The sequence below is a fragment of the Bos taurus genome, chromosome 3 (genome assembly GCF_002263795.3).
Source record: "Bos taurus isolate L1 Dominette 01449 registration number 42190680 breed Hereford chromosome 3, ARS-UCD2.0, whole genome shotgun sequence".
Taxonomy (NCBI): Eukaryota; Metazoa; Chordata; class Mammalia; order Artiodactyla; family Bovidae; genus Bos; species Bos taurus.
Window position 1 is genome coordinate 54,433,546 of NC_037330.1, and position 12,304 is coordinate 54,445,849.

Sequence of the window (12,304 nt, forward strand, 5' to 3'; positions counted from 1 at the left end):
AGTAGAACCTATGTTTGAAATCATGCATATTGATTCTAGAGAGAATTTTAATTGTGTAATTGGGATACACTTACATCGAATTTGGGGATATCAGAGGTGTTCTATTCAGTGTAGACTGTTTCCCCACACATAAACCACCCCTCTAGATAGTCTCAGCTCCAAGGTCTTACTCAAGGATTTACTTTGGTACTGGGATGGAGTTGGAGTGTTGTATACACAGGAAAAGTCTGACAGGAGTGTACAAAGTCACGAAGCACAGTTAAGCATCACTCCTGCCAAGTGGTCTCTAGGTCACATGGCGGCTTCCAATAAGGGAGACCTGGAACATTTAACTTCAGGGTGCAGACAGTGTTTAATTCTCCGTTGGGTGGAGGCTGCATTGCCGTGGTCACTGAAGGGATTCCTGAACACTGGTAGGGGCATTACTTGCACCTGTGTGAAATGGATATATGAGTGGATGTTCAACCTTCTTTGTCTAGAGAATCCCTCTAGATAATTACTGCCCCATTTCTAGGCCACACAATGTCTCTCTATTTTACTCTTCTTTTCTTAGTTCCCCTCACCCACAGTTCCAAGAATAACTTCTACAATCACAAAAAGGAAAATTTAGCTCAAAATTCCTTTCTATTCCTCTGAGAATCATAACTATAATTCTTCAAAACCTTACCTAACTCCATTTTTCTTTCTTCCTGTTTGCTGTGACATCACAGCCTGGGAGCCACTCAAGGCAAATATCTAGCTAGTATGGAAGGACAAAAAACAATAAAAATAAAAATAATTCATTAATACAAAAAATATTCAGTTCAGTTCAGTTCAATCGCTCAGTCATGTCCGACTCTTTGTGACCCCATGAACCGCAGCACGTCAGGCCTCCCTGTCCATCACCAACTCCCGGAGTTCACTCAGACTCACGTCCATCGAGTCAGTGATGCCATCCAGCCATCTCATCCTCTGTCATCCTCTTCTCCTCCTGCCTCCAATCCCTCCCAGCATCAGAGTCTTTTCCAATGAGTCAATTCTGCACATGAGGTGGCCAAAGTACTGGAGTTTCAGCTTTAGCATCATTCCTTCCAAAGAAATCCCACGGCTGATCTCCTTTAGAATGGACTGGTTGGATCTCCTTGCAGTCCAAGGGACTCTCAAGAGTCTTCTTCAACACCACAGTTCAAAAGCATCAATTCTTTGGTGCTCAGCCTCCTTCACAGTCCAACTCTCACATCCATACATGACCACAGGAAAAACCATAGCCTTGACTAGACGGACCTTTGTTGTCAAAGTAATGTCTCTGTTTTTGAATATGCTATCTAGGTTGGTCATAACTTTATTAACCTACCACAATTGTCTTAGGACATGTATCACTTAAGGTTCTCACTGCAAAAAACAGTATCTTCTCAGTAACTTAAAAGGAAAATGACTTTTATTTTATTTTATTTTATTTTTTTGTCCTCGGATAGAGGACGTATCAGATATTAAACTGATAAGAACAGATACTACACTTGATCTTAGCCAAAAGGCCGAGAAGCGATCGGAAAATGACTTTTAAGCCTGGTAGGTAGCAGACAGATTCTCCAAGATGGTAAGGGAGTCAAACTCTACTGATCTTTCACCAAGAATAATATCAACCACATGGGAAGGCATCTCATCCATTACCAGAGAAAACAGCACATCCATTACCACCTGGTACAGTGATCTCCAGATCACAAGTCAGATGCTCTACCAATGTCAGCTCTAAGTATTGGATGCTTCCACCTTTACATCTGAAGTAAATAAACCCCCCATGAAAAGTTGCATTGAGGGTTGCTATGTCTCCATCTTGGGCTTCCCTAGTGGCTCAGCTGGTAAAGAATTCGCCTGCAATGCAGGACACCTGGGTTCAATCCCTAGGTTGGGAAGGTCCCTTGGAGAAGGGAATATCTACCCACTCCAGTATTATGGCCTGGAGAATTCCATGGAATGTATAGTCCATGGGATCCAGGATAGGGCAACTCACTCCAGTATTCTTGCCTGGAAAATCCTATAGATGGAGGAGCCTGGAAGTCTACAGTCCATGGGGTGACAAAGAGTTGGGTACAACTGAGTGACTTCACTTCACTTCATGTCTTCATCTCAATCTCACAGAAGTGTACCTGTTTGGCAGAAAATAAATCATATGCCTCCCCACTGGAATCTAGAAATGAGAGTTGTCTCCCTTCCACGTGGGAAACTATAGTCTCATAATGTGAGCCATTTCCATCCATGTTAGTGTCAATTGATTCTTCTAGGTAGATTTCTGGAGATACACACTATGTTAGAAATAATGATAATAACCCAATAGTATTATCATGTACATCACATACAATGTGATTTTTAAATTTTTTTCTTTACCATGATCTCAATATTCTTTTTAACTTTTCCTCTGTTGTTTTGTACATAATGCCTTATATTTCACGTACAAATCCCACTTGTTGTATTATATGTATTATTCTTTGTAGACATTACTGTATTCAATTTGCTAATATTTTGTTGAGAGTTTTGGCATCTTTATTCCTGAGAAATGTTTGTGTGATTTTCTTGTAATGCCTTTGCATAGCTTTGGTGTTAATGTAATGTTGATCTGACAGAATGAGCCAGTAATATTTCTCTGCTTCTATTTTCTAAAGGTGATCATGTAAAATTCACATGATTTCTTCTTTAAATGTTGGGTAGAATCCACCATTGAACTCATCTGAACATGGTGCTTTTTGCTTTGAGAAGGACCGTGCAGAAGCATGGCCAAGAGGAGCTACCCCTAGCCCAAGGTCAGGGAAGGTGGCCGAGAGAAGCTCCCCATGCCCGAGGTCAGGGGTGGTGGCTGAGAAGAGCAACCCTACTTCCAAGGAGTGGTGGCTGCGTGGTCGCAGGATGGCCAAGAGGAGCTACTCCAAGTCCAAGGTCAGGAGGGTGGCCGTGAGGACATACCCCTCGTCCAAGGTAAGGAGCAGCAGCTGTGCTTTGTTGGAGTAGCCGTGAACAGATACCCCATGTCCAAGGTAAGAGAAACCCAAGTAAGATGATAGGTGTTGCAAGAGGGCATCAGAGGGCAGACACACTGAAACCATATACACAGAAAGTAGTCAGTCCAATCACATGGACCACAGCATAGTCTAACTCAGTGAAACTAAGCCATGCCATATGGGGCCATCCAAGATGGGGGGTCATGGTGGAGAGGTCTGACAGAATGTGGTCCACTGGAGAAGGGAATGGCAAACCACTTCAGTATTCTTGCTTTGAGAACCCTATGAACAGTATGAAAAGGCAAGATGATAGGATACCGAAAGAGGATCTCCCTAGATCAGTAGGTGCCCAATAAGCTACTGGAGATAAGTGGAGAAATAACTCCAGAAAGAATGAAGGGAGGGAGCCAAAGCAAAAACAATACCTAGTTGTGGATGTGACTGGTGATAGAAGCAAGGTCCGATGCTGTAAAGAGCAATATTGCATAGGAACCTGGAATGTCAGGTCCATGAATCAAGGCAAATTGGAAGTGGTCAAATAGAAGGCAAGAGTGAAGGTCAATATTCTAGGAATCGGCGAACTAAAACGGACTGGAATGGGTGAATTTAACTCCGATGACAATTATATCTACTACTGTGGGCAGGAATCCCTTAGAAGAAATGGAGTAGCCATCATGGTCACCAAAAGAGTCCGAAATGCAGTACTTGGATGCAATCTCAAAAACAACAGAATGATCTCTGTTCATTTCGAAGGCAAACCATTCAATATGACAGTAATCCAAGTATATGCCCCAACCAGTAACACTAAAGAAGCTGAAGTTGAACAGTTCTATGAAGACCTCCAAGACCTTTTAGAACTAACACCCCAAAAAGATGTCCTTTTCATTATAGGCGACTGGAATGTAAAAGTAATAAGTCAAGAAATACCTGGGGTAAAAGGTAAATTTGGCCTTGGAATACGGAATGAAGCAGGGCAAAGGCTAATAGAGTTTTGCCAAGAGAACGCACTGGTCATAGCAAACACTCTCTTCCAACAACACAAGAGAAGACTCTACACATGGACATCACCAGATGGTCAACACCGAAATCAGATTGATTATATTCTTTGCAGCCAAAGGTGGAGAAACTCTATACAGTCAGGAAAACAAGACCGGGAGCTGACTGTGGCTCAGATCATGAACACCTTATTGCCAAATTCAGACTTAAATTGAAGAAAGTAGGAAAAACCACTAGACCATTCAGGCATGACCTAAATCAAATTCCTTATGATTATACAGTGGAAGTGAGAAATAGATTTAAGGGACTAGATCTGATAGACAGAGTGCCTGATGAACAATGGACAGAGGTTCGTGACATTGTACAGAAGACAGGGATCAGGACCATCCCCATGGGAAAAAAAAAAATGCAAAAAAGCAAAATGGCTGTCTGGGGAGGCCTTACAAAAAACTGTGAAAAGAAGAGAAGTGAAAAGCAAAGGAAAAAAGGAAAGCTAAAGCATCTGAATGCAGAGTTCCAAAGAATAGCAAGGAGAAATAAGAAAGCCTTCCTTAGCGATCAGTGCAAAGAAGTAGACAAAAACAACAGAATGGGAAAGGCTAGAGATCTCTTCAAGAAAATTAGAGATACCAAGGGAACATTTCATGCAAAGATGGGCTCGATAAAGGACAGAAATAGAATGGACCAAACAGAAGCAGCAATATTAAGAAGAGGTGGCAAGAATACACAGAAGAACTGTACAAAAAAGAGCTTCATGACCCAGATAATCATGATGGTGTGTTCACTCACCTAAAGCCAAACATCCTGGAATGTGAAGTCAAGTGGGCCTTAGAAAGCATCACTAGAAACAAAGCTAGTGGAGGTGATGGAATTCCAGTTGAGCTATTTCAAATCCTGGAAGATGATGCTGTGAAAGTGTTGCAGTCAATATGCCAGCATATTTGGAAAACTCAGCAGTGGCCACAGGACTGGAAAAGGTCAGTTTTCATTCCAATCCCAAAGAAAAGCAATGCCAAAGAATGCTCAAACTACTGCACAATTGCACTCATCTCACACACTAGTAAAGTAATGCTCAAATTTCTCCAAGCCAGGCTTCAGCAATACGTGAACAGTGCACTTCCAGATGTTCAAGCTGGTTTTAGAAAAGGCAGAGGGACCAGAGATCAAATTGCAACATCCACTGGATCATGGAAAAAGGAAGAGAGTTCCAGAAAAACATCTATTTCTGCTTTATTGACTATGCCAAAGCCTTTGACTGTGTGGATCACAATAAACTGTGGAAAATTCTGAAAGAGATGGGCTTACCAGACCCCTGACCTGCCTCTTGAGAAACCTGTATGCAGGTCAGCAAGCAACAGTTAGAACTGGACATGGAACAACAGACTGGTTCCAAATAGGAAAAGGAGTACATGAAGGCTCTGTATTGTCACCCTGTTTATTTAACTTACATGCAGAGTACATCATGAGAAGTGCTGGGCTGGAAGAAGCACAAGCTGAGAATCAAGGTTGCAAGGAGAAATATCAATCACCTCAGATATGCAGATGACACCACCCTTATGGCAGAAAGTGAAGAGGACCAAAAAGCCTCTTAAGAAAGAGGAGAGTGGGAAAGTTGGCTTAAAGCTCAACATTCAGAAAACGAAGATCATGGCATCTGGTCCCATCACTTCATGGGAAATTGATGGGAAAACAGTGGAAACAATGTCAGACTTTATCTTTTTGGGCTACAAAATCACTACAGATGGTGACTGCAGCCTTGAAATTAAAAGACGCTTACTCCTTGGAAGAAAAGTTATGACCAACCTAGATAGCATACTGAAGAACAGAGACATTACTTTGCCAACAAAGGTCTGTTTAGTCAAGGCTATGGTTTTTCCAGTGGTCATGTAAGGATGCAAGAGTTGGACTGTGAAGAAAGCTGAGGGCTGAAGAATTGATGCTTTTGAACTGTGGTGTTGGAGAAGACTCTTGAGAGTCCCTTGGACTGCAAGGAGATCCAACCAGTCCATTCTAAGGGAGACCAGTCCTGGGTGTTCATTAGAAGGAATGATGCTGAGGCTGAAACTCCAGTACTTTGGCCACCTCAGGCGAAGAGTTGACTCTTTGGAAATGACTCTGATGCTGGGAGGGATTGGGGGCAGGAGGAGAAGGGGATGACAGAGGATGAGATGGCTGGATGGCATCACTGACTCGATGGACGTGAGTCTGAGTGAACTCCGGGAGTTGGTGATGGACAGGGAGGCCTGGCGTGCTGGGATTCATGGGGTCACAAAGAGTCGGACATGACTGAGCGACTACACTGAACTGAACTGAGATATCTCTTCAAGAAAATTAGAGCTACTAAGGGTATATTTCAAGCAAAGATAGGCAGAATAAAGGACAGAAATCGCATGGACTTAACAGAAGCTGAAGATATTAAGAAAAGGTGATAAGAATACACAGAAGAACTACGCAAAAAAAGATCTTCATGACACAGATAACTAGTGATCACTCACCTAGAGCAAGACATCATGAAGTCTGAAATCAAGTGGGCCTTAGGAAGCATCACTACAAACAAAGCTAGTGGAGGTGATGGAATTCGAGTAGAGCAATTTCAAATCCTAAAATATGATGCTGTGAAAGTGCCGCACTCAATATACCAGCAAATTTGGATAACTCAGCAGTGGCCACAGGACTGAAAAGGTCAGTTTTCATTCCAATCCCAAAGAAAGGCAATGTCATAGAATGCTCAAACTACCACACAATTGCACTCATCTCACATGCTAGCAAAGTAATGCTCAAAACTCTCCAAGCCAGGCTTCAATACTACATGAACTGTGAACTTCCAGATATTCAAGCTGGTTTTAGAAAAGGCAGAGGAACTGGAGATCAAATTGCCAACATCCATTGGATCATCAAAAAAGCAATAGAGTTCCAGAAAAACATCTACTTCTGCTTTATTGACTATGCTAAAGCCTTTGACTGTATGAATCACCACAAACTGTGGGAAATTCTTCAAGAGATGGAAATACCAGGCCACCTGACCTGCACTTGAGAAATATGTTTGCAGGTCAGGAAGCAGCAGTTAGAACTGGACATGGCACACCAGACTGGTTGCAAATCTGGAAAGGAGTACATCAAGGCTGTGTATTGTAACCCTGCTTCTTTAACTTGTATGCAGAGTACATCATGCAAAATGCTGTGCTGGGTGAAACACAAGCTGGAATGAAATTGCTGGGAGACATATCAATAACCTCAGATATGCAGATGACACCACCATTATGAGAGAAAGTGAAGAGGAATTAAAGAGCCTCTTGATGAAAGTGAAAGAAGACAGTGAAATAGTTGGCTTAAAACTCAACATTCTGAAAACTAAGATCATGGCATGCAGTCCAATCACTTCTGGCAAATAGATGGGGAAACAATGCAAACAGTGACAGACTTTATTTTTGGAGGAGCTCCAAAATCACTGCAGATGGTGACTGAAGCCATGAAATTAAAAGAGGCTTGCTCTTTGGAAGAAATGCTGTGATCAACCTAGACAGCACATTAAAAAGCAGAAATATTACTTTGCCAACAAAACTTTTGTCTAGAGTAAGCTTTGGCTTTTCCATGAGTCATGTATGGATGTGAGAATTGGACTCTGAAGAAAGCTGAGTGCCAAAGAATTGATGTTTTTGAACTGTGGTGTTAGAGAAGACTCTGGAGAATCCCTTGGACTGCAAGGAGATCAAACCAGTCAATCTGAAAGGAAATCAGTCCTGAATATTCATTGGAAGGACTGATGCTGAAGCTGAAACTCCAATACTTTGGCCACCTGATGTGAAGAACTGACTAATTGGAAAAGACCCTGATGCTGGAAAAGATTGAGGGAAGGAGGAGAAGGTTAAGATGGTTAGATGGCATCACCCACTCGATGTACATGAGTTTGAACAAGCTCCAGGAGTTTGTGGTGGACAGGGAAGCCTGGCGTGCTGCAGTCCACGGTGTTGCAGAGACTCGGACATGACTGAGGGACTGAACTGAACTAAACTGATGTTATCTACCATCATCTATATATACCGTATATGACATAAATATATCTTTTTTTTTTAATCTTTCACTCCTTTTCTAACTTTTGGTTTTAATTATGCATTTTATATGATTCCATTTTCTATCCTTTCTTAGCATCTCCTTGCAGTCTTTCTTAGCATAGCAATTATACCTTTAAAAAAATTTTTTTTAAACTGTTTGCCCTAGAGATTGCAATATACATTTCTAACCAATCCATGTTAAATAACAGTGTCAAATAACACTATACCACATCACCAATAGCACAAGCACCTTAAAATAACAAAATATTCCTAACTCTTCTCTCTGGTCTTTTGTATCATTGCTATAATTCATTTCACTCATACATACTCTTCAATCTTCAAATACGTTGGTGCTATTATTGTTTTAGTAAATTGTTGTATGTTAGATCAACTTAGATTAAGAGAAATATATTTTTATTTTCTTGCCATTTATTCCTCCTTCAGTGCTCTTCCAGTCTTTATGTAGATCCAAATTTCTGATATATCATTTTCCTCCTATGAAGAACTTTAAACATTTCTTACAAATCAGGGTTCCTGGTGAGAGATTCCCTCAATTTTTGCTTGTTAAGGAAGTACTTATTTCTCCTTCACTCAGAAGAATCATTTCAGTAGACACAGAATTCTAATTTGGTGTTGCTATTTCTTTCATGATTTTGATTATTTCACTGCATTCTCTTCTTGCTTGTATGCTTTCAAAGGAGACGTCTGATATAATTCTTACCCTAGTGCTTCTATGAGTAAAATAAAATCTCTTTGGCTTATTTCAAGATTTTCTCTTTGCCTTTGATTTTCTGTAGTTAAATATGATGTGCTTTCCAATTTGAAAGTTTCTATTGACACACCTCCAAATTCACTGAGTCCGTCCCAATCATGTTCAGTCTACTGATGAACCCACCAAAGACATTCTTCATTCTGTCAGCATGTTTTTAGTTTCTTGTATCTCCTTACAATTGTGGGAGTTTCCATTTCTCTCCCTATATTACTCACTTGTTCATTCACGTTTTCCTCTTCTCCATTAGATTTCTTAGCATATTAATCACAGTAATTTTAAATTTAGCTGTCTGATAATTTGCAAATTTCTGCCTTGTCTGAGTCTGGTTCTCATACTTGATTTGACGCTTCAGACTGCTTTTATGCCTTTTAGCATGTCTAGTAATTTTTTGTTGAAAGCTGGCATAGTTTAATATTTTGAAGGACCTGAGGTAAATATGTCCATAGTGTGAGGTTTTATGTTAACGGTCAACAGGTTAGATTGTGTTTACCACTTGTTTTAGCTGCTGTGTCAGGAAATAAAATTTCCTTACTGTTAATGTTTTTGTCTCTTTGCTATCTTTCGGTTTCCCTAGAAGAGTGGTCCCGATACGTTTTGGAACCAGGGACTGGTCTTATGGAAGACAGTGGGAGTGGAGGTAGAGGATAGTTCAAGTGGCGATACTAGTGATGGGGAGTGGCACATGAAACTTCCCTTTCTTGCCCTGCAGCTCACCTCCTGCTGTGCAGCCAAGTTCCTAGCAGGCCATGGACCAGTACCAGTCTGCAGCAGGGGGTGAGGGGAGTTGGAGACCCCTGCCTACCCTAGAGAACTTTTATCAGTTCAGTTCAGTTCAGTAGCTCAGTCGTGTCCAACTCTTTGCGACCCTATGAATCGCAGCACGCCAGGCCTCTCTGTCCATCACCAAGTCCTGGAGTTCACTCAGACTCACGTCCATCGAGTCGGTGATGCCATCCAGCCATCTCATCCTCTGTCGTCCCCTTCTCCTCCTGCCCCCAATCCCTCCCAGCATCAGAGTCTTTTCCAATGAGTCAACTCTTCGCATGAGGTGGCCAAAGTACTGGACTTTCAGCTTTAGCATCATTCCTTCCAAAGAAATCCCAGGGCTGATCTCCTTCAGAATGGACTGGTTGGATATCCTTTTATACTACCATCTAAATCAGTATGTCTCCCCAAATATCATATGTTGAAAAACGTATGCCCAATGTGCTGGTTTTGGTGGTGGGGCCTTTAGGAAGTGATTAGTTCATGAGCCCAGAATAATCATGAATGACTGTAATGCTTACATAAATTCATACCACGTACCATGCCCATACCATACCCTTGCTATGGTAGTTATATTTTTAGTCTTTTGAGGAACTTTCATACTGTTTTTCATAGTGGCTCCATCAATTTACATTCCCACCAATAGGGTACATACAAATGCTACAGTTTAAAAGTCTTTTGCATTCACTTTAAAGGCATTGTTACTCTGTAGATTATTCTGGTTGACATTTTTCATTCAACACTTTAAAAGAGATGTTATTCCACTTTCTCCTAGCTTATGTAATTTCCAGCAATGTTTCTTTCCAAGCCTAGTTTTTGCTCTTTTGTATGCAATGTTTCTTTTTTCACTGCTTGTCTCTAAGATTTTCTGTTCATAATAGGCTTTTATTACTAGTCTGTGGGGTGCAAGGCCATATTTATCTTATATTTGTTTTGTTTGGGGTTCTATGAACTTTGGCCATTTGTCTCTTTTATTAATTTTGGGAAATTTTCTCTTCAAGTATTTTTCCTGCCTCTTTCTTTACTTCTTCTATTTTTATTTTTCCAGTTATGTGCATGAGAAACCTTTTGTCATTGTACTGGGGGATATCCTAAACTATTGAAGGCTCAGAATATTTTTTTCTCTCTAATTCTGTGTTTCTATGTGGTTAATGACTATTGATCTATCTCAGATTGTTTGGTTCTTTCCACCAATTTGTTCACATATTTTCTGTTAATTCCTTTAAAAGAATTCTTAGTCACTGATATTGTGCTTTACTTTTATAGGATTTCCATTTAACTCTATTAATAGCATGCAGTCTTTAAAAAATTTTAATGTGTTCATGTGTGTTATTCACCTTTCCAGTAGATTTTTCAACATAATAATAGTGATTTCAAAGGCCCTGATTGTTCCACATTAGGTTTATTTCTGATATTGTTTCTGTTCTTTGTCTTATCTCATTATGATGCATAGTTTTAACTAGGATTTTTTTGTTTTGTTTTTGTTTGTTTCTTGTTTTTGCTTAACTCCATTTTTATTATATGCTTAGCATTGTAAAAAAAAAAAGTAGATATTGAGATAATAAGATTTATAGTTGAAAAATAGCACAACCTCTATTTTGGTTAGGATGATTGTGGGGGGCATTTAGTCAGTGTAGTAATTCATCTGTGCTGAGTTTTGTTGTTGCTACATCAAGTTCATCACAAGCTTCACATTCCTCCAGTGGAATTCTACTATTTGTAGTAGAAGACCTGAAGCACCAGAAGACTCTTATAGTTTTCCTGTTCCATCCTCAATCTTTAGCAGATCCTGCATACTTGTCTTATGGGCAGTCTCTGTGCTCTTGACCTATTCTAATGGTAGACTGCTTTTTTTGCTTTTTGTTTTTGTTTATTTACTCATTGCAAGGCTTCGTTGAATGCCTGCATACTCTTAGGTTTTCCAGGTAAATCTGTTGCACCTCAAACCTTGAAAAGCTCAGTCAGTCTGCCCCACAAAGGTTATCGAATATCTCCTGCCCTGCATCTACTATTTCTTATGATACATGATGGAGGCCAATGGAAGATTTTATATGAGTATGTGTGAATTTCTCTTATGTCAAGGTTTATTGGGGATTCTGGCCATTGTGCAATATGCAGGACGTTTATTAAAATTTTTGTTATTCTAATATCTGTAATCAGATAAAAGATAACTTGTTTATGTGGCTCATCTTCTCAAAAGGGATTGCAACTCATTGAAATTTTATCTTCAATATCTTAATTTTAATCTAATTTTAATCTAATTTTATCTTTGTGATCTCACTTGGGATAGGTCTTTAAAAGAATGATTTTATAGATTATTTGGACCTTTTTTTCTTTTCAGATTGGAGTAATGTTCTCTTGACACATTTTGGATTCTTAGTAGTTTGGAACATGGATCTCATTTCTCTTGATTAATCACTCTAGATTTACCAATTTCATAAACTACCAATTTTACAAACATTTTGGTTGCTTTGACTCTCTTATTATATAATGGTTTTCTACTTCACTAAGTCTGTTTTGCTTTTATTTTGGTTTCTTCTACTATTTCTGCATTTGGATCACTTGAAGAGGTTGATATTTAGCTTGTTTTCTACTTTAATTCTTTACTAGTTTATGGCCTGAGGATATGAATTTCACTGAAATTAGTGATTTAACTGCATCTTGAAGTCTGAAATATAGTATTATCAGTATTGCTCATTTAAAAATATTTTCTATTTTTCAAAATAAAATTCTTTGTGGCGTATAGA

General features: G+C 39.7%; 1 pseudogene; it reads right to left on the reverse strand.

The window, feature by feature from the left end:
• Positions 1-1,361: 1,361 nt before the first annotated feature.
• On the reverse strand, positions 1,362-1,526 carry LOC112446144 (uncharacterized; annotated as a pseudogene).
• Between the last annotated feature and the right edge of the window lie 10,778 nt (positions 1,527-12,304).